The sequence below is a fragment of the Miscanthus floridulus genome, chromosome 5 (assembly GCF_019320115.1).
Source record: "Miscanthus floridulus cultivar M001 chromosome 5, ASM1932011v1, whole genome shotgun sequence".
Classification (NCBI taxonomy): Eukaryota; Viridiplantae; Streptophyta; class Magnoliopsida; order Poales; family Poaceae; genus Miscanthus; species Miscanthus floridulus.
In genome coordinates, this window is record NC_089584.1 from 39,685,625 (window position 1) to 39,708,959 (window position 23,335).

At 43.5% G+C, this 23,335-nt stretch overlaps 1 pseudogene; it reads left to right on the top strand.

Annotated features, from left to right (window-relative positions):
* The first annotated feature begins 8,829 nt into the window (after nucleotides 1–8,829).
* Nucleotides 8,830–14,108, top strand: LOC136449866 (transcription factor WRKY5-like; annotated as a pseudogene).
* The last annotated feature ends 9,227 nt before the right edge of the window (nucleotides 14,109–23,335 follow it).

Genomic DNA, 23,335 nt, shown 5'->3' on the forward strand with positions numbered 1-23,335 from the left:
CTGAAGTGAAACTTTTAGTTTATAAGACAATAATCATTATTGTTCAATCCCAAATGGAAACACGCCTAATAATTCCTAGAGATCACAAGATTTGGCGGGGGCGGGCTTGTCCGCCTCGGACGGAGCGGCGGCGGAGGCAGGGAGGGGTCTCCTGGGCTTGTTCTCCCTCGGCGATCGAAGCGGATGAGTGTCCGGTGCCCTGTTCTCCACATCTTCTTCCACTCATCACTAGGTCAGGCAGTCACCCATATGGTAGACATGATGAGATGAAAATAAATATCTACTAGTGTCTAGTGAGGTTGTGTATTCGCATCTTTCATGTTCAATTTTAGTTTTCATTTTGCAATCAAATTGAAACTGAGAAAGAAAGAAAAAATCTACTGGTATTATTCATTCATACGTACAAGTTATCAGATAACCAGAGGAGTAGGGGGGAGAGCACTCACCACTTCAGCAGGGTTAGGGGCCGGACAGCTGAGCCCGGGATGGCCTCGGAGTCGGTCAGTCGGAGGGCGGCCGGCAGCAGGCGCGGTGACCTGCGCTGCTGCGCCTGCATGGAGCCACGGAGGGCGGCCTACGCGGCGGCGGGCTGGGGGTACTGGGCCGCTGGTGGTGGGGTGGAGCCCGTCCTACTTCTCTTCCTCCTTCTTCCTCCTCCTCCTTCTCTTCCTCCTTCCTCCTCCTCTCCTCCTCTCCTCCTCCTCTCTTTCTCCTCCTCCAACGGCGCGGCGCGGGGGGCGGCGCGGGGAGAGGCATCGTACGTGACAACTTGTGCGAAACCTTCACAAATTTTTATCACATCCTCCACATATGATATCATGACATCTTGACAAGTTTCATGATTTTCGGACTTCGTTTGCTTTTTATAGAATTTAAAAACAACTCGACCGTAAGTTCGTGGTCATGTTTCGTGAATAAGATGTTCGAAATTGGTGGTCTGTTCCTGGATACGGCCTCACATTATACTAAATAACATGAATATCATTTTTCCATTCATTTTTTCATTATTCGAATGGCTAGCAGTTATAATTTGAATTATCCAAGAAAATTCAATTAAATGAAATAAATTAAAGAAATATAGAAAAAGTCCGAGAAATGTGCCACATTGGAACATGGAGTACCAGGTATTGTATGAGGAATGCAGAAAAAGTTTGGAGGTCAAAAGTGAAAAAAAAATACGGTTTGCCGAGTGTCAAAAAATGACACTCGGCAAATTAGCTCTTTGCCGAGTGCCAGGAGAAGACACTCGGCCAAGGGTTAACGGCGGCTGCCGGCCGTTAACGGCGGCGGCCCTTTGCCGAGTGTTATTATTTGACACTCGGCAAACCTAGTCTTTGCCGAGTGTTATTGTTTGCCGAGAGCTCAGCACTCGGCAAACCACCTCTTTGCCGAGTGCCAGTTGTTTGCTGAGTGCTTTATCTCTGGCACTCGGTAAAGAGGTGGTTTGCCGAATGCCCGATAAAAAACACTTGGCAAAAGTCTGGGACACTCGACAAAGAAGCCGTCTCCGGTAGTGAGTAGTCTCTTAATATATGTTGCCATATCTCAGACTCTGAATAGAATTTGCAGGATGAGAACTGTTTTGTATGATGATGATTGGTGGGCATCTATCTGAATCCCTTTACTCGTCGTGTATCAGGATTTATATATGCTACTAGGAAGGCTTAGCGATACTAAAGAGTAACCCATACTCTACATGTATACCTAAAACATAGTAAATTAGAAAGGTGTGTGCGACCTAACATCATATCAATGTGCCTTGACAAATTGTAACACACACAAGGGAAAAACAAGGAAGAAAACACCATCAACGCCAAAGTGTCAATGTTTCCTGAATGGAGCAATAGAAGAGTCCATCAATAAACAAAAACAAGAAAGGACACTGAAGAAGATAGCAAGTTGCCGCCGCTCAATCTTGTTCCCACATGCAAATCACGGCGGCCTCTTTCTTGTAGAAGCAAGCTTCACATGGACCATACATATCAAAGTCTTATTACATTAACATATAGGAGTACTTATGATGTGGTAGCCTTGGCTTTGTTCATCTCTGTTGGTAAGATTGCTGACTATTAGTGGCAAGCTGCAGCCAAGGTCTTCTCTTGTCTCCTCTCAGACCTACTAGCTCTCCATGCCTGGCTGGCCTTTTTCTTCCCTTTCTAGCTTCTTCACCCTGATTTCCACACCTTTCAACATCAACTACAGCAGGATAATGTAGATTAAGCAACGCGTGGCCGGTGAAGAAGTACATGGGTTTGATCATACTTTGATTCTGTGGATCGGTGGATCAAGGATGGCTCCCATATTTTGTCGTACCATGCAACGTGCGCCCTCGGGTGTTGGGAAACGTCAACCTGCCTTGAATGGGAAAGGTGACCATGTTTACACTGTTAGGGCGCGTTTAGTTCCGGCCGATTCTGCATTTGTACAGTGTTTGATGTGACGGCAAACACTGTAGCAATTTCGTTTGTATTTGTGAATTATTGTCCAAACATTGACTAATTAGGCTCAAAAGATTCGTCTCGTAAAGTTCAACCAAACTGTACAATTAGTTTTTTATTTCATCTACATTTAGTACTCCATACATGTACTGCAAGTTTGATGTGACGAAAAATCTTCTTTTTGCATAGTGCCAAAGTTGGGAGTTTTGGTGAACTAAACATGGGCTTATTTGTACTTGCTGAGCCACTCCAGGCTGAGTCCTCTCAGGTATACTTCATGTCTAGTTCTTGCCTTTGCCGACCGTCATGTAACCTTTATAGTGGGATATTTCGTTCTTCTCTCACCGGTCACCAATCACCATACGGAGTAGGTTTAACGTAATCTGATACTTGTCATAAATCAATTTTTTTCCCTTAATTTAGAATATCTAAAATACCATATAGAGTAACAACACTAAGATTGGTGTTACTAGATTCATTATAAAATTACTTTTATGATAAATTTTATAGATGGTTATAGTAAAAGTTTCACATATGCATGGTTGACTATGACGGTGTCCTAATGGACTTAGATATACTAGTAATATCTTGTATTTTAAGTAAGAGAGTGGGATAGTTATTTTTATCCATTGTTGTAAACATCCTTATGCTTATTGCATGTATTATAAAAATATCATATTATAATTTGTTAAATTGCCCAATCAAGAGGACGCTGACCTGTGGCCAGATAGCTAGTGTGCTTTTGGTGTACAGCCAGTCTACCGGCCAGGGTTCGAGTACAACCACCAGTTTGTGCACAACCAAGACTCCAAATAGAGATATTTTCAATTTGAGACCGTATATTGACCCTATGGACCAAAAACACGCGAGCGAGCTTTAGCTCGAGTGGTTCCGTCCCCGTCGTGGGAAGGCACCGGTCGGGAGTTCAACTCCCGGCTGCCGCAGGCACAGCTGCGGTAATGCGCAGTTTGTGCAGAAAAAAAAAAACTCCTTACCTATCCCACGTCTCAAAGCACATGTAAGGTGGTTCTGGCCCACTCATAGGGTTACGGGCCCCTGTGTGAGGGCGGGGCATAGGGTTCGGGGGGTTTCTCGGCCAGCATATGAGAGGTCTTCTTCCTGGCGCAAAAAACTACGAGGCTGTCTGCCCACCGCAGACCGAGTTTTTTTTTTACCAAAAACACGTCCTTTATTTTGTTAGTATAAGCTGTATGCTATCTACTACTATGTCTTTTCAACAAACAAATTAGCCAGTAGGGCATCAGTTTCAGGCTTTCAGCGCTGCGTGTTTTTTAGAAAACAAACATGTGTCGAATATATATAACTAGTACTGTGTCCTTCCACGTCAAAATATTAGATATGCATGCTGCAGAATTTCCATGAATTCATTTATCTTTTTCTGCCGTGTACGTTGTACTTCTCAAACCTTTTCCCACTCCGTTGAACTGGCGAGATGGAATATTTTCAGATTTCCACTTGAGATGTCGACATATTGGATCGGAGAGCCGCCAACACGCAACACACCAGACCATGCTAAAGGAAAAAAGAAATAAATATGCCACACCCCCGGTCTGCAAATCACATAGTAGGTGAAGACTAATGGGGGACCTTCTCGAAGACGAAGAAACAAATCATTATTCAAGCGATCGAGACACACCTCGCCTCTTGTAGTAGAAAACAACAGGACCCATCTCTCTGCTAGGAAAAGGGCCGCGCCATTAACCATGTGTACCAACCTTTGTTAGTGTGTAGCATCAGTGATCAGTAGTTGCAGAAGAATCATTTCAAGGTCTTTGTATACCGTGTACTGTGTAAATTGCTCGACATGTACGTTCTATTAATTACAACGGTTGTCGTGTAAATTCCTATGTGTATACGTGGAAGAATGGTGTTTGTCATAATGTTAGGTAATTAGGTATATTTTAGATGGGCAATAATTTAATTTATTCAGGAGTTTTCTTTTGAAAAGCTAGAATATGTTCAGCAATCCACAGTGCCTTCAGTTTGAACATATAGTAGGTGTTCTTTTCCTGAAATCCAAGTTACCGTACCTAGCAGTGAAGTCCACTATCACTGCTGGGTTGAGTCACGATCCGGTAATAAAATACCACTGCAGGTTTAAACCATTAACCAGTGTTGGGGAGACCCATAAATATGAGCCTATATTTATGTTGAGGAGGGCATAAGTCTAAGTTATTAGGATGCACAATTACATCTTATATAATATGCCGCAGCGAATTATAACAGACAACATAATCTATAGTTCTATGCACCACCATAGCAACACTTGTACCATGAGCAAGGGCCTCCAAAAGCAACAACTCCAAGAAGGAAATGTCACTCACAGGCATTTCCATTATCATTATCTAACTAGTCAAGGCCATATCATACAATTTCATCCTACGAACCAATTTCTTCAAACTCCAGACAATTTCATCAATAAAGATGTCACAACAATACCCACCATTGCCATGTACAACCAGATAAGCAAGAACATAAGGATCTATCCTTAAGTGAAGGACTAGTGCTGAACAAGCACAACTAAATCAAAGTCCCCTAGTGTTGTTTCCCCCTCCTTTCTGATCCAAAGCCACCATACTGCAACCGACAATGAACAACTCGACATCCAAGCTTTGTTTAGACAGCCACCCTGCGATGATAATATTGAGAAATAGCCAAATGCAAGAGGCACATGACCAAAACCACATGTTTCATCTAAAGACGTATAGGATGAATCACCCGATCGAGTAGGAATGTTGTGAGTAGATGCCAAGGTTGATCCAGCTTCTTAGCAAGCCTCTTACTGCAAATGAGGATGTTTTAATCGTTTAATGAGGAGCAGACCCATAGCCATCCACAACCAGATCATTGAAGACGAGCTACTCACTACCGGAAACCGGCGATTTGCCGAGTGCCGAAGCTTTGCCGAGTGTATTTTATCGGGCACTCGGCAAAGACCGTGTTTGCCGAGTGCCAAATAAAATACACTCGGCAAACAAAAACACACGGTAAAATACGTCTTTGCCGAGTGTTTTTTTCTGGCACTCGGCAAAGATGTATTTTGCCGAGTGCCTTTGTTTTGGCACTCGGCAAAGAAGCTTTTTGCCGTGTGCATTTTTTTTTGCCCTCGGCAAATCATTTTTTCGAAGCAATTTTTGAGGCCCTAAATGAATTCAAATGAAAAACTTTTCAACTACAAAGTTGTATAACTTCTCAAGATCTACAAAGTTTATTTTGGTCATTTCTTCATTTGACAAAGCGACAATAACGTTGTTCATAAAATCTACATCTCTCATATCTCTCATATTAGTTTCATGAAAGTAGAAGATACATATATAAGATTTGTGAACAATGTTACTACCACTATATCGGATGAACAAATGACCAAAATAAACTTTGTAGATCTTGATAAGTTATGAAATTTTGTAGTTGGCAACATTTTGATTTGAAATCATCTTGTCATGCAAAAACGACGTTTGAATTTGAAAATTTTAAAATTTGAATTTTTCAAACGACCTCGGATGAAAAAACTTCCTAAATGAAAATTGTAGATCTCCAAAAGTTATGAAACTATGTAGTTGACAACTTTTTGATTTGAAATCATCTTATCATGCAAAACTATGTTTGAATCTCTCAAATTTAAAATTCAAATTTTTCAAACGACCTCGGATGGAAAAACTTACTAAATGAAAATTGTAGATCTCAAAAAGTTATGAAACTTTGTAGTTGACCACTTTTTGATTTGAATTCATTTAGGGCCTCAAACAAGCAATTTACTCTCAGTTTGCCGAGTGCCTTTTTTCTAGCACTCGGCAAAGCCGTATTTTGCCGAGTGTCTATGTTTTGGCACTCGGCAAAGAGGTATTTTGCCGTGTGCATTTTTTTGGCCCTCGGTAAATCAGTTTTTCGAATCAATTTTTGAGGCCCTAAATGAATTCAAATGAAAAACTTTTCAACTACAAAGTTGTATAACTTCTCAAGATCTACAAAGTTTATTTTGGTCATTTCTTCATTTGACAAAGCGACAATAACGTTGTTCATAAAATATACATCTCTCATTAATTTCATGAAAATAGAAGAGAGATATATATGATTTGTGAACAATGTTACTACCACTATGTCGGATGAACAAATGACCAAAATAAACTTTGTAGATCTTGATAAGTTATGAAATTTTGTAGTTGGCAACATTTTGATTTGAAATCATTTTTCATGCAAAAACGACGTTTGAATTTGAAAATTTGAAAATTTGAATTTTTCAAACGACCTCGGATGAAAAAACTTCCTAAATAAAAATTGTAGATCTCCAAAAGTTATGAAACTATGTAGTTGACAACTTTTTGATTTGAAATCATCTTATCATGCAAAACTACGTTTGAATCTCTCAAATTTAAAATTCAAATTTTTCAAACGACCTCGGATGGAAAAACTTACTAAATGAAAATTATAGATCTCAAAAAGTTATGAAACTTTGTAGTTGACCACTTTTTGATTTGAATTCATTTAGGGCCTCAAATAAGCAATTTACACTCGGTTTAGTATAATATATTAGGAACTAAAACGGAATCTAGACACAAGTGACAGTGTGGTGTAGTGGTAGAGGAGGTTTGTGCGCAGCGGGAGGTCTTGGGTTCGAATCCCGTCGGCCGCGTAGCTATGAAATTTACGCGAAAAAAGCCGGAGATGGATGGGCGCTGACCGGTGGGGGCCTCCACCAATTAAAAAAAAATTCCATTTTTTTTGGGTAAAAATTCCCATTTTTTCGGGTTTTTTTTCGGTTCCAACTTTGCCGAGTGTCGGCACTCGGCAAAGGCTTTGCCGAGTGTCGGCACTCGGCAAAGGCTTTGCCGAGTGCCCGACAAAAGACACTCGGCAAAGACGTCTTTGCCGACTCTTTTTTTGCCGAGTGCTCTTTGCCGAGTGCAGTACTCGGCAAAGCCTTTGCCGAGTGTAAATTGGGCTTTGCCGAGTGCCCCTGGCACTCGGCAAATTCACTGAGTCCGGTAGTGACTATCAATGCATAGAGCACTCATGGCCATCCATTTGATTCCCCTTTCAACTCACCTAGATCAAGTCAAATGGCATAACCATCATCAACCCAACTAGGATGATGCAGTCCCACACCAAAGGGCCACCCACAGGACAATCTTTGGCCACCACTATGGTTGTTGATCCTGTGGCAATAGTGTGGAGGTGAACCCATGCACTACCAACATAGGGGACTGGGACGTCACTGTTGCACCTTAAATCTCCGATGCAATCTCGATTATGTCACTGGAGAGCTCGGTGCTCTCTTCTCCACTACCACACTTGTGCATCGCATCTGTACCATAACTCTGGTGCACATACTGGAAGTATGCGGTGCACTGCTTCCAATTATGCCTCAAACTAGACCTCATCAGAATTCTCTGATGCTTTCTCCAGTGCATTTTTGGAGTTGTTCCTTCGTGCCCATTTGTCCGGGCTTCACTTGTACGATGTCTTGAGCTTCTTACTTGTTTTCTGGGTTTTCAATGCTCCTCTTTGATCTTCCTTTGAGGTACTGATTGCTTGATCCTAGGCTAGCTTAAGTCTATTTTTGCATCCTAGAACTAATACACCTTGTCTACTTGAAAATATTGTTAGTCCTAATGGCTATGTTGTCAAATAACCACCTAATTAGTTGACTTAAATGTGGCAGAACTATAATTTGACATAGAACATAGCTTCTCATCGTTAACATTCTACGTATTTGCGAAAGGGGTTGTAGCCGAGTGGTTACAATAGCCTCGGTAGCACCTTAAGTCCTAGGTTCGACTCCTCGTGGGAGCCAATATTCTCGGATTTACTACTTTGAAGATGCTCATAGAGGTAGCATTTACGTACGTGTATTCATAGGGGTGGGTGTGCATACGTTGTGTGTCTGAGTTATACTGTGTAATTGCAAAAAAAAACAATGTACGTATTTGTATTTGCATTCACATTAGGTTTCTCACTGACTTATCTTTTACCTGTCCATCGAGCCTGCTAACCACAGAGCAAGTTAAAGACAAACACTTACGTGTAGACTTCGCAACGGCGTGATATTTTTGACCGGTTGTGAAAAAAAAAAGAAACGCCAAAACCGTAAGTCGTCGTCGTGTCGTCCTCCGGCGCCACTTGATTCCCCAACCGAAGTTGACTTTCTTGACCTCAGTGCCCTTCCTAATGAACCTCCCGTCTCACGTGGATGCTCTTGCACAGTTACCGATCTGCCCCTCCCTCCTTTCCCCGACGTCATGCAACGCGGCGCCTGACGCTGCTGGCCCACCGGCTTCATGCGGCCCTTCCGGCCTTCCCATTGGTCCACACCCGCCTTCCTTTTATTCTAATTTATCTATTTATTTATTCCTGTGCAGCCTGGAAGTCCAAGTCCGTCAGCTTTGGCTTCTTTTGTGTGTACCCTTGACCCTAATTGACACAAGTAACCATAAAGCCCAAACCTTCGCCGTCCTTTCCATGGAGACGAGGCCCGAGCGCCACCGCCGCGACCACGTCCACGAGCAGGAAGCCCAGGAGGGGGAGGAGGACGCAGCACTCATGGAACACGGCGCTCTCTCGCTGCAACGCGGAGCCGCCTTGTTTGGCCGGCGGCACGACGAGGAGGCCGGCCGCCGCCGGGGCGAGATCCGGGAGGTGGACTTCTTCTCGAGGGACTCCGGAGCCCGGGGCCAGGACGACGGCGGCGGGCGCGGGGTGACCAGAGGCGGACGTGACGACGTCAACGTGAGTCTCCCCGCCGATCTCGATCAACATCTACTGGCGCGGCTTTTGCGGATTTCCTGAAATTAAGCGGTTGTATGATTCCCCTTTATTTTGCCCACCGTTTGAATTTATCGGGTGTAGTGCTTGCTGTGCAGATCGAGCTAGACCTGCTGACCACCGCCACGGCTGCCACCGCAAGCGCCAGCGAGGAAATGATGGCGGTCAAGAATCAAAAGGTTGGTTCATTTTCGTTCATATCTATGCTTCTCTGAAGATCTTCTCCCGTGTTTCGCCATTTCTTGATTGGATCTTGCATTCCTATGTGTAGATAGAGGCGTCAGCTGTGGAAGTGGAGCTCAGCCGGGTGGTGGAGGAGAACCGGCGGCTGTGTGGCATGCTTGAGGAGCTCACCCGGAGCTATGGCGCGCTGTACCAACAGCTTCTCCAGGTCACGCAGCACCGACAGCATCCTGCTGATCTCATGATCAGCAGATCATCACTGGCTCATGTAAGTGCTATTTCATTGGATTATATGGTATTACTTGCATCTATATCACGATCTCCCGTGTATCTTCTGGAGTACGCTAGCTGTCAAATTCACTTTTTCAAACTTATTTCCTTTAATTGTTGCCTGGATTGTTGATTTCGACGTTGAGCGAGTTTCATATTCCTAATTCAATTTTTCAATCTTATTTCATTTTATTGCCTGGATCGGATTGTTGATTTCAACGTGGAAAACAGTTTCATATTCCAACAGTACAGCAGATTACTTTCCGTCCAATTCTTGTGCTTTAATCAGGCTCTTACTCTTCTATAAATCAGGCAAGCTAAACTTGTTAAGTTTTCTATAGATATAGATACCATCATTTGAACAATTATTTCGTGTGGCCTATTTAATCTATTTGACTTTGACAATCAAATCTAATATCAAGGAAATTTGTTTGTCAATCTTAATGTAAGAGCCTTGGTTGTCTGAACCTGTGGAATTATTACTACCAGGACCTTAATTAGCTGATCCATTTGAGTCCCCACCAATTGCACAATTTTTAAATTCGCTTCTTGTCCACGTATATTAGACCTTGCTAAGAAATATATTTGCTACCGAGAGATTCTTCAAGATGAAGATTCGTGCAATAATGTACAGGCCATTAGCTAAATTTGCGTGCATGCACGCACATCCATGTAAGATCCTCGTCAAATCATGTCACATGAGCTTATGAATGCCTCAGTAGTTTTACTTAATCTGATTCTTTCATCATATAAAAAAGTATCCTAGTAGATAATATAATAAAGTACTGAAATGATAAAAACATAGGAGCATGGGGAACAGCGCGGGTGGTACTCACACTCTCGATGTGTACATTATTAATTTCTTCCGAAACTTTCGGAGTGATAGTATCAGACAATTTCATCCAAACTGAGCACTGAATTAGCTAGCGTATTCACCTCAAAACGAATTGATATCCACAGCGTTGTCATTATTGGAGAATCACACGATTTTGATATGCACACAGCATCTAATTTGTATATTGTTTTTGGCTATGGATTTTTTTTTTCTTTTGCATACAGTGACACTAATTATGAATACATAGCTACTGGTACATCTTGATGATCTCTCATGTCTGTGTACTAGTAGTAGTTAGCATGTGATCGTCGATCTCATGCAAGAACGCTTTCAGTTGCTTCCTCGCTTTAATTTCCTCTTTGACTTAACAAACGACACGTACGTGTCCATCACCACCAAATCTGGATGCAGACCCTCCTGACCACCGCGGCCTCGCACATGTCAGTCCACTCGGCAGCTGTTGGAGGCGCGCGCGTCCTCCACCACTACGGCGCAGCTGCATGCCGTCGTCGCTGGAGTAGAGGACGAGGCTAGCGACGGAGCCGGGGAGGCGTCGCCTTCGCTGAGCAATGGAGGAAACAACAACAACGACGCCGATGGCAAGAGGAAGGCCTCTCCGGATGCGGATGGCACCACCACCGAGAGAGAATGGCTTGCAGGCGGCGGCGGCGGAGCTGCCCGGCCGGAAGGCAAGGGTGTCCGTGCGCGCGCGATCTGAGGCACCAATGGTAATTATTTGGTTCCTGCTTTTTTAGGGGTCAGAATGTTGATCTGCTTAATTGATTATCGGTACACAGTATGGATACAGTACGTACGTGCTGTAACAACCACGTACCTAATTTGTATAGAGGGGAAGCCTGCAAAAGTTTTAGCGCTGTTTCTCATGCATTCATTTCTCATATGAACATTGTAATCGTTTTCTTTTTTAGAAATAGGTTTCAAACTGACCAGAGGGCATGCAAACTCAAATTATGAAATAAACGCTGTGCTGTTTTTAACATCTGCTAATATTTTGGATAATTAGTAACAAGACATACCATTTGTCCACCTCTGATCCGCATAGTTATTTCATCCACTGTACATAAACTTTAATTTTTCAGGATTTAATTTGCTACTGATACGTGCTCCAATATATATGACATTATTTTTTTGGTATGCTTGCATTTTGTCTAACTATAGATTAGTGATGGGTGTCAATGGAGGAAGTACGGGCAGAAGATGGCCAAAGGTAACCCATGTCCGAGAGCATACTACCGGTGCACAATGGCTGTGGCATGCCCCGTGAGGAAGCAGGTAATAATACATGTCCAACCTATCCATACAGTCATATCTTGTGATAATATTACATGCATTACATCATTTTCATATCGACTTCACTTTCAGAAGGTTTGTTTTGTTGACGCGAGGCAAAAACTTTAACATATATGTTTGAATTATACCGTACGTACCAATTGCATATAATCTCGTATTCTGCTAAAAGCATCATATGTAGTACTATATACTATCATCTTAATAATTTGAGTCTCTGGTGTTTTTATATATACATAATAGCAACAGTTTGTTATTCCTTTGGGATGTTATCACATTATTGTCTTATTTTTTTAAAAGGAACTAATTAAAATGGCATGTCAACCATTTTAGCTCAAAGAATTGTGAAGCAGGTCCAACGTAATATGATAACTAGCTAGCTTGTATGGTACACAAATCACAGCATGATTCTGGATGAACCAAAATGCAATGCTAAAATGGAGTGCCTTGCAGAGAAAATATAATAGACTACTGCATGTGCAAATAAGCATTGAAACAGAAATTAAATAACCAGTAAAAAAACTTTGGTTACTAAGTACTAAACTAAAGTGTATTTCAGACATTATGATCGTTATTATTAGCAAGATCACCATTTTTTTCTCTTTTTGTTTCGTCACACTCTACATGGAGTGTGCAGTGATTAAGATCGATGTATAAACTAACTAGCAAGTACAAATGTAGCTTTCCTTTATTTGTAGTGTATGTTCATACTACTGCTAACATCTCTCAAAAACCAATATAATATATATAAAGAACTATTTTCTGTGTCAAGTAGTCCTCTACTTGTGCATATGCATATGTGAACTGACTGAACAAGATCATGCATATGTTGACTAACAGTTTATGGCTTCTCTAAGATATACTCAATAGGCCGGTGACATGAACATGAAGCACTCCCATGCTAATGTGAACATAAATATACCCTACGGAATTTAAGTTGCACACACGTGCACACTTCAAATCCCAAAGCATATATTATACGTATTATCGTTTACCTTCTTCCATCTATCTAGCTGTATATAAAGGCAGGCCATACACACACGTCTACAAAATTGTATAATATATGGTCCATTGGGCGACCATTCTCTTGCTACACTTTATTAGCCAACACATTATTTTCAGCGCAGAGATGTTGATAGCTCACCGAACAGTCGCTGCGATATTCTGAAAAGCCAAAGACATACTTCACACGCCTGCATGCATGTCATGTATGTGCTCACGTGACGGCATGCACTGCATCAAAGCTACTTAGGTCTAGCGGCAGCTTGTGCCTGGTGGTATACTGGTAGTATCTGCTACTGCTAGTAGTGCCATGCATGCGTGTCATGATTGTACTTTAATTGGATGCATATGCAGGTGCAGCGGTGCGCCGAGGACAAGACAATCCTGGTCACGACTTACGAGGGCCACCACAACCACCCGCTGCCGCCGGCGGCCACCACCATGGCGAACACCACGTCCGCCGCGGCAGCCATGCTGCTCTCCGGCCCGGCCACCAGCCGCGACGGCGCGGCCGCGCTCCTCGGCCACCCGGCGGCGGCGCTGTTCCACCACTCCAGCAGCATCCCCTACGCGTCCACCATGGCCACGCTCTCCGCCTCCGCGCCGTTCCCCACCATCACCCTCGACCTCACCCAGGTGCCTGGAGGCGTTGCCGGGAGCGGCGGCCTGCTGCCTCACGGGCTCGGGCTCCATAGCCCGCTCGGAGGAATCCACCCCGTGGTGGCCCCGGCGATGCCGTTCCCGGCACCATCGCCGCTGGCTTCGATGTTCCTCCCGCAGCGAGCGCCCACGGGGCCGCCGACGCCGACTGGGCTGGTCGCGCGGCAGCAGCAGTCGGTGATGGAGACGGTGACCGCAGCCATCGCGGCAGACCCCAACTTCACCACGGCGCTTGCGGCGGCCATCTCGTCGGTCATGGCAGGAGCAGCACATCAGGCTCAGCCTACTCCACGTGGGAATAATGTCGGCATCGCCGGGGATCAGGCCAACGGCAGTGCGAGTGCTGCCACAGCAGGTCCGACTCCGACGGCAGCCGGAGCACATGCAGCGTCTGGAGGGTCGCCTCGGTTCGCGACGCAGTCCTGCACCACGTCGACAACTTGAGGGAATTGATGAGTGCAGAGTTTGACTGTCAGAGATCATCGATCTTCATTCTGCACTGCACTACGACTATTTGTAGAATTGAGTGTATTTGTTATGCACATAAATGAGATATACTTGTACTATGTATAGATAAAAATTTGAAATATATATACAGTAATACAAAGATGAATAAAAAAAGGAATGGTCAAATTCGAAGGTAAGAATTGATGTGCAAAGACGAATAAAAAAAGGAATGGTCAAATTCCTTGGAACAAACTATATAGACTGGACCGCCCAACTAACCTTCCGAACTTGAGGGTCCATGAAGGGCGATGACCGAGGCTTCGACCTTCGTGGAACTGGAACATGATTGGGTCGATCGCCGGGTCGACGCCGGCGCGCCAGATTAGTTGACTGTGAGCGTCGGCAAAGACGCTTAGCTCCGGCATGAGCACGACGGCACGGCGGTGTTTACCGTGTTTCCTCGCGTGTAATATTGACGCCGCCCGCTGTTCATGTTGCCGCCCCCATTTCCCCAAGTGAAACGAATCAGTTCTTCCTGAGCCACTGGACAATTCTACGGCCTTGCTATTCTTGGCCCAACTTGCCTGTGCCATGCATGCATGTGTCATACTGCTAGTGTCATGCGTGTGTGGCGACGACGGCAGTGGAGAGCTAGGTCCGTTTAGTTCGATCCTGACCAAAACTTGCCGTACCAAAGGTTAGCCATGCCACTTCATATTTATTATAATGTTCTAACTTATGAGCCTAACTGTTAATAGACTAATTAATCTCTCTTCTCGGTCGGCCATCCACCTTCTGCCACACAATCCATCCAATTTGTGTCCCTCCTTCATCCGTGGCTCCTACACACCTCCTTAATTGTGTTTGTAAATTAATATATGCATACACTTGTTCAAACGTTTGGGTGCCAATCATTCATGAAACGCGCTCACTTGGATATACGATGACGTTTGATAGTACTCCCTCTATACTAGTAATTCAAGTCGTTTTGGATAAGTTTTGGGTCAAACATTGGGAATATAAATCATGAAAAACTTTTAAGTTGTTAAGTTTCGAAATATAAAAACCATATGAATAGATTTGTCTTGAAAAGTACTTTCATAAAAATATACATATATCACTTTCCAAAAATTATTTTTATAAAAATAAGGAGTCAAAGTTATATTTGGGAGACCGTGTTGCTGTCCAAAACGACTTGAATTACTAATATGGAGGGAGTATGGGATTATACACACGGCCATAATAATTTAATTAATTTAGTACACACCAAAGTTTGTGCAAACAAAAGTACATTATAAAGTTTGACTACGTCGTATAATGTAATCGGTGAAGTATGGGTCACCGATGTTGTAGCTTAGAATATAATTGATGTAGACCAACATATTGAATAGTGCACTCTTTCTTGCTTCACAAGTCCTTGCACAAGGTCTACTAACGACGATAAGTAATGGTCGAGAAGTTTGTGTCGGCCCCGGCACAAGCACGCATTCCTGGTATCCATGTGTAGTGTGTGTCGGCCCAGCATATCGTCATTCGTAACCCAATCGATCCATGTCCTGGTTTAGAATGGCTTGAAAATTGCAACCTACGTAGTTTAAGTCATGCTTTTAAACCTGTATGTGTTAAAAAATATAGATATGAGAGCCATGTATATAGACACAACAATAAATCTGGATATAAGCTATGAGATTCACTTCGAGTTTACCACAAATCATTTCGGTTGTTTCGAGCAATCCTTGTTCAAACGCCTGCCACATCATGACTGCAGCCCCTATTCAGAGCCCTCATTCAGAGCTAGTAGCAACATGGATGAGAAAGTAGACAAATTGTACCTAACATTGACAAGCACCTCTAAGCACTCCATCATAGCATATTTTTCTGCACTTACCACGTGGTCTGCCTTTCCTCCAGTCTCCAAGATTTGTGCAACCTGACCTCGGTGACCACTCCTAGTGGTGATAGAAAAGACAATTCAACATTATGTGAATCGTCCTTCCTCTACGCTTGAATCTCACAACATTGACGTCATGAACCCAGAAACAAGAGTGTCTCTTCGACCACTCGATGGGATCAACTACCTAGGTAAATTTAAGAATCATATCAGAAAAAAAAACATATGTAACAATGTCTTAAAAACAAATTAATTTACAGAAAACATGTTGCTTACTGTACTTGATGTGGGAAGAGAGCATACACCAACCTTGGTTCGAATCCCCAATTATATGTAGCGCCGAAACCTTGTATATCCGGCGAAGGCAGACTTCCGGACGTCTCTTCTCCTAAATTTATATGTTAATGCAAACACAATAATTATTTTTGTAACTTATACACGAACGAGGTGTTGACCCATGCGTTGCTACGAGCCATACAACTACTTAATTCGGACTCCAACTATACAAATTCCACTAACTTAGGAAATCACAATCCTTTTATACAAATTCCCCTAACTTCTAATCTAAATATTAATTGTTTGGACAAGACAACAAGCGGACACTTGGAAAATAAACCTAGATTAATTATCTTGCATAATACACTCAGAAAAAATAAACGTAGACTATGCTATCAATCGGAGTACCACGTAGCAGAGACCAACAATGACAACAAACTAAATAGCGATGACAATGTATTTGGACGTAATTGATTTTTTCACCCTCCTTCCGCTTAACAACCTCATGCATGCATGCACCAAACGCTGTGAAGGCTTCATCTTCGGTCTCATATCTCTTGTAGCATCCATTAGAGAAGCCTGAGACTTGAGCCCATTGAGGGAACACACCTGGCTCTCTACCACATAAGACATCATATCAAGTCATGGTCCTAACCAGAACATAAATTAGCGATCATTCATGAAATACAAAATTAGTGAGGATGGAAAGAGCACTACCCCAGATCTGGACATCACTGCCGGTTCAAAAACCCCCTTCACTGCCGGATTTGAACCGACAGTGCACTACCAGACTCAGGCTCTTTGCCGAGTGCCTGTGACACTCGGTAAATCCCCATATACACTCGGCAAAGCCTTTGTCGAGTGTAACTCTCGGCAAAGATCACTCGGCAAAGCCGGTGACGGCAAAGGCCTCTTTGTCGAGTGTCTTTTGTCGGGCACTCGGCAAAGGCTTTGCCGAGTGCCGGTAAAACACTCGGCAAACAAAAGTTGCCTGACGGCGCCAATTGACGGTGACGGTCGCTTTGCCGAGAGCCTCACGGGAGGCACTCGGCAAAGCCCACCCTCTTTGCCGAGTGTGACACTCGGCAAAGGCATTGAGGCTTTGCCGAGTGTCTTACTTGTGACACTCGGCAAAGGAAGGGAGGCTTTGCCGAGTGCCTTACTGGTGACACTCGGCAAAGGCAGGGAGGCTTTACCGAGTGCCTTACTTGTGACACTTGGCAAAGCCTCCCTGCCTTTGCCGAGTGTCTTGGTCATTGCACTCGACATAGCTAGGAAATTTGCTTTTTTTTGCATTTGTTTGTTTATTGCATCCACACATACATATATCACACAACCATCACATATATATCACATATCACACAACAATCACATATATCACACAACCATCACATATAATCCATAACCATGACAAATATCATCACAAGTTGTCCATAAGTATCACATAGTCCACAAATATCATCACAAGTTGTCCACAAGTATCACATAGTCCACAAATATCATCCAAGTGCCGCCACAAGTGCCACCATTCACAAATAAGCATCACAAGCACAAGTCCATCTACCTCTATTGTTGACGGCCACTCCACCGGTCCCACTGCGACGGAGGTGTGCCCTGAGCTAGAGGTGTGCCACAGCATCATTCGACGCCGCCGATTGCCCCTGCACAAAAGAGAAGTGATTGCATGTGTGAGACAAGATTTAAGATAGGTTCTATATATAGGGGGGGGGGGACAATATCTGGCTGACCACCTATTTACATGTTCTGCTAATAAGGCATATGGTCACTATGAAGATATTCAACCAAATAAATGAATACTTGTCCCTTTTTATTTGCATTCCTTTTCTAACATCCTAAATCTATCCTCAGTGGTCGTGCTGGACGCGAGGGACCAGGGAAGTGCTTCCGATTGTTCCAAGAAAGTGAGTTTGATAAACTGGTGGATTCTACTGTGCCTGAGATCAAGCGGTGTAACCTCTCAAATGTTGTTCTGCAACACAAGGCTCTTGGAATTGATGACATCATAGGTTTCGATTTTATGGAGGTAATTTTTTAAGACTGCTTCTACATAAAAGAAAAATGCACGGAATCATTTTTATTTGGTGTGTGCTTTTGTGCTTGAATTTTATACTGGACTATTACTGTCTCGAGGGGAATTAAATATCAGTGATGAGACGATGCAATTTATGTTATTGTGTTTAATGTATTTTATTGCTTGACACATGTACCCAGCTTTCAATTTATAGGTAAAGAAAAACCATGACCTAGACTTCTTTATGAACCTTATGATGTGCACTCGTCCTGGTAACACCTAATAGAAACAAACAAACTGAAGTTTTTTACCTAGGCTTCTCAGTAATTATAAGTTAAATAGCTTGCTGCTTTATATCATTGCTGAGTTTTTGCTTGTTGGCGTCCAAACTCCAACCTACTGCAGGACTGCTATTCTGAAATCACTGGAGCAGTTAATCTTACTAGGGGCTCTGACTGATGATTATAAGCTCTCAGATCCAGTTGGTCATCAGATGGCTAGGCTGCCTTTGGATCCAATGTACTCCAAGGCATTAATTGTATCAAGCAAATTCAAGTGCTTGGAAGAAATGCTCATTGTTGTATCTATGCTTTCAGTGGAATCGATTTTCTTCTCCGTGCGTGAGAAGTTAGAAGAGGTATCCATTTGAATTACAGGCTTTTTGTAAAATGTATGTCACAATTTGGTTCTTATCTGATATTGTGGAGTTATTCCCTCGGTTCACTTATTTTAGGGGGTTGTGTTTGCTTTGCAAACAGGTGTCATTTTGTAGCTTTGGGGGACACTTTTCATCAAATGCTCCTGTTATCCACCATGTACATATTGCCTTCTCTTCCACAGGCTAAAAGGCTATGCTGGACCTAGCTTGGTTCGGCAGCAGCCGTTTGAATCCGGTTTTGTGTTTTCTCAGGCAGCTGCCGCTTGCCCGCTGTATCGAACGAAGTACCTAACTACGTGCTGTGTGTGTTCATTTGAATTTGACTAAGGTCATCTCACATATTATGGTCCTATATCCATATCCACATTCACATTTAGATTTAAGGTAGAGAAACTCACAGGAGTGACAGCAGGATCATATGGTGGAGTGAATATCATCGGTGGCGGAACATAGCCTAAGTGAGCTCCAAGACCTTGAATATACTGAAACATCTACTCCATCCTCCGCCGATCCTCCTCAGCCCTCGCCTCAGCCTCCTCCCGTCGCCTCCTCTCTTCCGCCACCTCGGCCTACAATATTTCACCCCAACGATACAACGCAAAGCAAAGGTATGTAAAAATCAATGAACGACGAATAAAACAGAAATAACCTTGAGTGACTGCACCGTGTGCTGTGTACAGTCCGGCCGTGTGCGTATGGCCAGGCTCGAACTCGTGCTCCTTGCTCGAATCTGGGAGAGAGACCTAGTATGGGCCGGGTCGATTGCGCCGTCGCCAATCCAGTACCGCCTGTGCTTCTTCCCTCCTCCCAACCTCATGACGACTTCTCCATCAATGTCCTCGGAGGTGGGATCGTACTCTGGCCCATGGACCTCCCTTGCCATCGTGTGTACTCAATGAGGCGGGTGTGGACGGACGAGTTGTTGTACGCCTCGGGCGGGTCCTCCGGGTTGTAGTGGACGTCGGACGTCGTCTTGCCCTTGTGGGCCATTGCCCACGCCTCGAACTAGGAGACGGGCGCGCCACCATGTGACGCCGACTGCGAAAGAAACAGCAGGATGATTAGAAATTTACATAGTTGAGCTTTAGAATAAAGAAATGGATTCAGCGTACCCATTTAGCTGCGTAGGCCGGGAGGCAAAGGTTGCCTTGATGGTGTGGTGCACCAGGCATCATCAAACGCCGCTCCCGACAAGCGTTGTGCGTCTCCCACCACTCGGGGCTGCACCACTTGTCCACCATTGCCTCCCAGCAGTCTTTGTGCCCAGTGCACCACCACGGAACCACCTACACGACATCAAGTATATGTAGATCAAATTAAGCTTATTTAATCTTAGAAAAAATCAGTATTAATCTTATATATTTACCTTCATGTATTGTTCCTTGGTCAGCGTCTCCTTTCTTGCATCTTTTTTCGTGACCTTCCTAAACTCGAAGGTCGCGTTGTATGTCACGATGGCCTAGAGGCGCGCCTCGTAGTGCATGTCACCCACGAGTTTGTGACAAGCTTTGTTAGCCGCCGCCCTCGCTGCCACCTCCCATCCCGGCTCGCATCTGAAGGAATCCTGTATGTAGACGAAATGTATCCTATCATTATTTGAAGAATGTCCAATGAATGCGATGAATTAAGCAGTGTAGTGAGACGAAGACTTACCCACAGCTCCGTAATCACCCGCTCTGCCTTGTGGCCGTAGATCCTGCCATCCCGATCGTATGCATCTGCGCAGACGGCGTAGTGGGCAAACGTCCAGGCCGGCTGCCGCACTCCGGCAAAGTCAACAAAGCTAGGGAAGTGTGTCTTGCACAAAACACCAAGAACGCCATTGGGATGGCGTCTGTGACCACCTGCACCCACAATCACGAAACCCCTGTCCAAGTGATCAAGAAAAATTATTAGTTTCAACATAACAAATGAGAAAATAGTGACAGCATGTAAAGTTACTTACTTTGAACCACCGGGTCGAACCATCGGGCGTCTCTCAAGAGGTATCGATCGCTTCGGGAGTTGCGAGGGACCTCGCTGATAGAGTTTAGCCATGCCAGAGGAAGAGGAGCCCCCTGCCGCCGCACCACAGGAAGAGGACCCCCCCGCCTCCTCCTCAGCCTCGTCCTCCTCGTCCTCGTCCTCGTGCTCCTCCTCCTCCTCCTCCTCCTCCACCTCCTCCTCGTCCTCCACCGTCTCCTCGTGCTCCTCGGGCACGTCCTCCTCCTCGTGCTCCTCGGGCACCACCTCCTCCTCGGACGACTCCACCTCCTCCTCCTGCCTCTGTGGCGGAGGAGCCTGACGACCACTGCGTTTCCTTGGCGGTGGCGGAGGAGCTACCTCCTCCACCCTCTTGTATTTCGACTTTACATTCCTTAAACTCCTTAAGAGACCCCCGCCGCCTGGCATCTTTGTTCTACACGGGCTCTTCTCTGAAAAAAAAGAACATACGGGCTTAATTGAAAATTTTGACAGAACCTCCCCTACACGGTGAGGTTTCTAAAACCAGTAAAAAAACGTATGGCACGATGGCCGATAACCACATATGCATATGCATTGGATTCACATTCATATAAACATATATAATCACAAAGCAAATACTGTAGTTTGCAAACAAAGCAGGGATCTGCTTCCTGCGTTGCCAAATATACTACTACTAGTAATATATATACACACACTCACTGCACGCACAGCCAAAAGTAACAAGTGATGACGACGTTTTATTTGGACATTCAATACTAATACTCATCACTGCAGCCGGCCGCCACAAATAACAAGCAAGTGATCGCAAAAGGATTTATGCTAATGGCAGCTAGCTTTTCTCAGTATGCATGTATATATTAGGCTAGCTAACTAGCCACTACAAGCTCCAAGCTGGCCAGCCGGCCGAAGAGCACGCACGCGCCTATATATATAATCCTCACACATATCTTTAAGTTGGATTATATATTAATCATATGCATGATTAGTTTCAGCATGGGCCATCACTGTGTGATCGATGTACTCCATCATTCAACAACCAACCTGGAGATTAAAAAAGGTGCTATGCTATATATATATATATATATATATATATATATATATATATATATATATATATATATATATATATATATATATATATATATATATGACGAGGCTAGAATGCACCTGGGTGCATTCTGTGAAGCGAGTGCACCCGACACGCGAGCGCGAGCCGCGAGACGTGCGGAGCGCGGCTAGCGCGAGGTAAGTCCATGCTCCTGTATGCAAAACTAAATGGAGACAACCAACTACGTGATGCCACCTAACAGCTCAACCCACCCACCAGGAAGCATGCATGCAGGGAATCTTTTGTTGATTCCAAACGAAAAAATGTGATATGTTCTAAACTATATATCCGATTTTAGTTCCGTTTGAAGTAGGTTGTTGAAAAAATATGCTTAACAAAATGACATCCATGAAGGCTGTATTTGATGAAGTTTTTTTTTTCAAATACGTAATTGTAATATGTTGTACTATGAGTTGCATGCACTTCTACAATACAATTGCAACTTGGTTGTAGCGTATTTAGCACTGGTTGCAATGAGGTTGTATTTGATGAAGTTTTCTTTTTCAAATACGTAATTATAATATGTTGTACTATAAGTTGCAAGCACTTCTACAACACAATTGCAACTTGGTTGTAGCGTATTTAGCACTGGTTGTAATGAAGGTTGTATTTGATGAAGTTTTTTTTTTCAAATATGTAATTGCAATATGTTGTACTATGAGTTGCAAGCACTTCTACAACACAATTGTAACTTGGTTGTAGCGTATTTAGCACTGGTTGCAATGAAGGCTGTATTTGATGAAGTTTTTTTTTTCAAATACGTAATTGCAATATGTTGTACTATGAGTTGCAAGCACTTCTACAACACAATTGTAACTTGGCTATAGCGTATTTAGCACTGGTTGCAATGAAGGTTGTATTTGATGAAGTTTTTTTTTTCAAATACGTAATTGCAATATGTTGTACTATGAGTTGCAAGCACTTCTACAACACAATTACAACTTGGCTGTAGCGTTTTTAGCACTGGTTGCAACTAATTATAATCTAGTGTAACCTTGTTACTTCTGGTTGCAATTATTCACTACTTAGTTGCAACCCAGTTATTACTCTAATTGTAACCAGGTATGATTGCAACTCCTACTGAATAGAAATGCAACCAGTTAGTACTCAATTGTAGCTAGCAAGTACTCACTTGCAACCTAGTTGGTAGATGCACCTGTCCAGTTACAACCCCAGTTAGTATTGGTTGCTACTCGTTACTACACAATTACTACTGGTTGCAACAAGTTACTACCCGATTGCAAACCAATTACTACTGATTGCAACTAGTTACTACTCAATTGTAACACAGTTGCTACTCAGATATGATTGCAACTCAGAATTGCAACTTGACGTGATTATAGTGACCAGATGCATATAATACACAGAGTTATAACTAGTTGCAACTAGGTGGTAGACAGAGTTGCAATCGGTAGTAAATTGACATGTAACTCGTTTAAATGATAAAAAATATATCCATATTGGATCTAGTTTTGCTCAGAA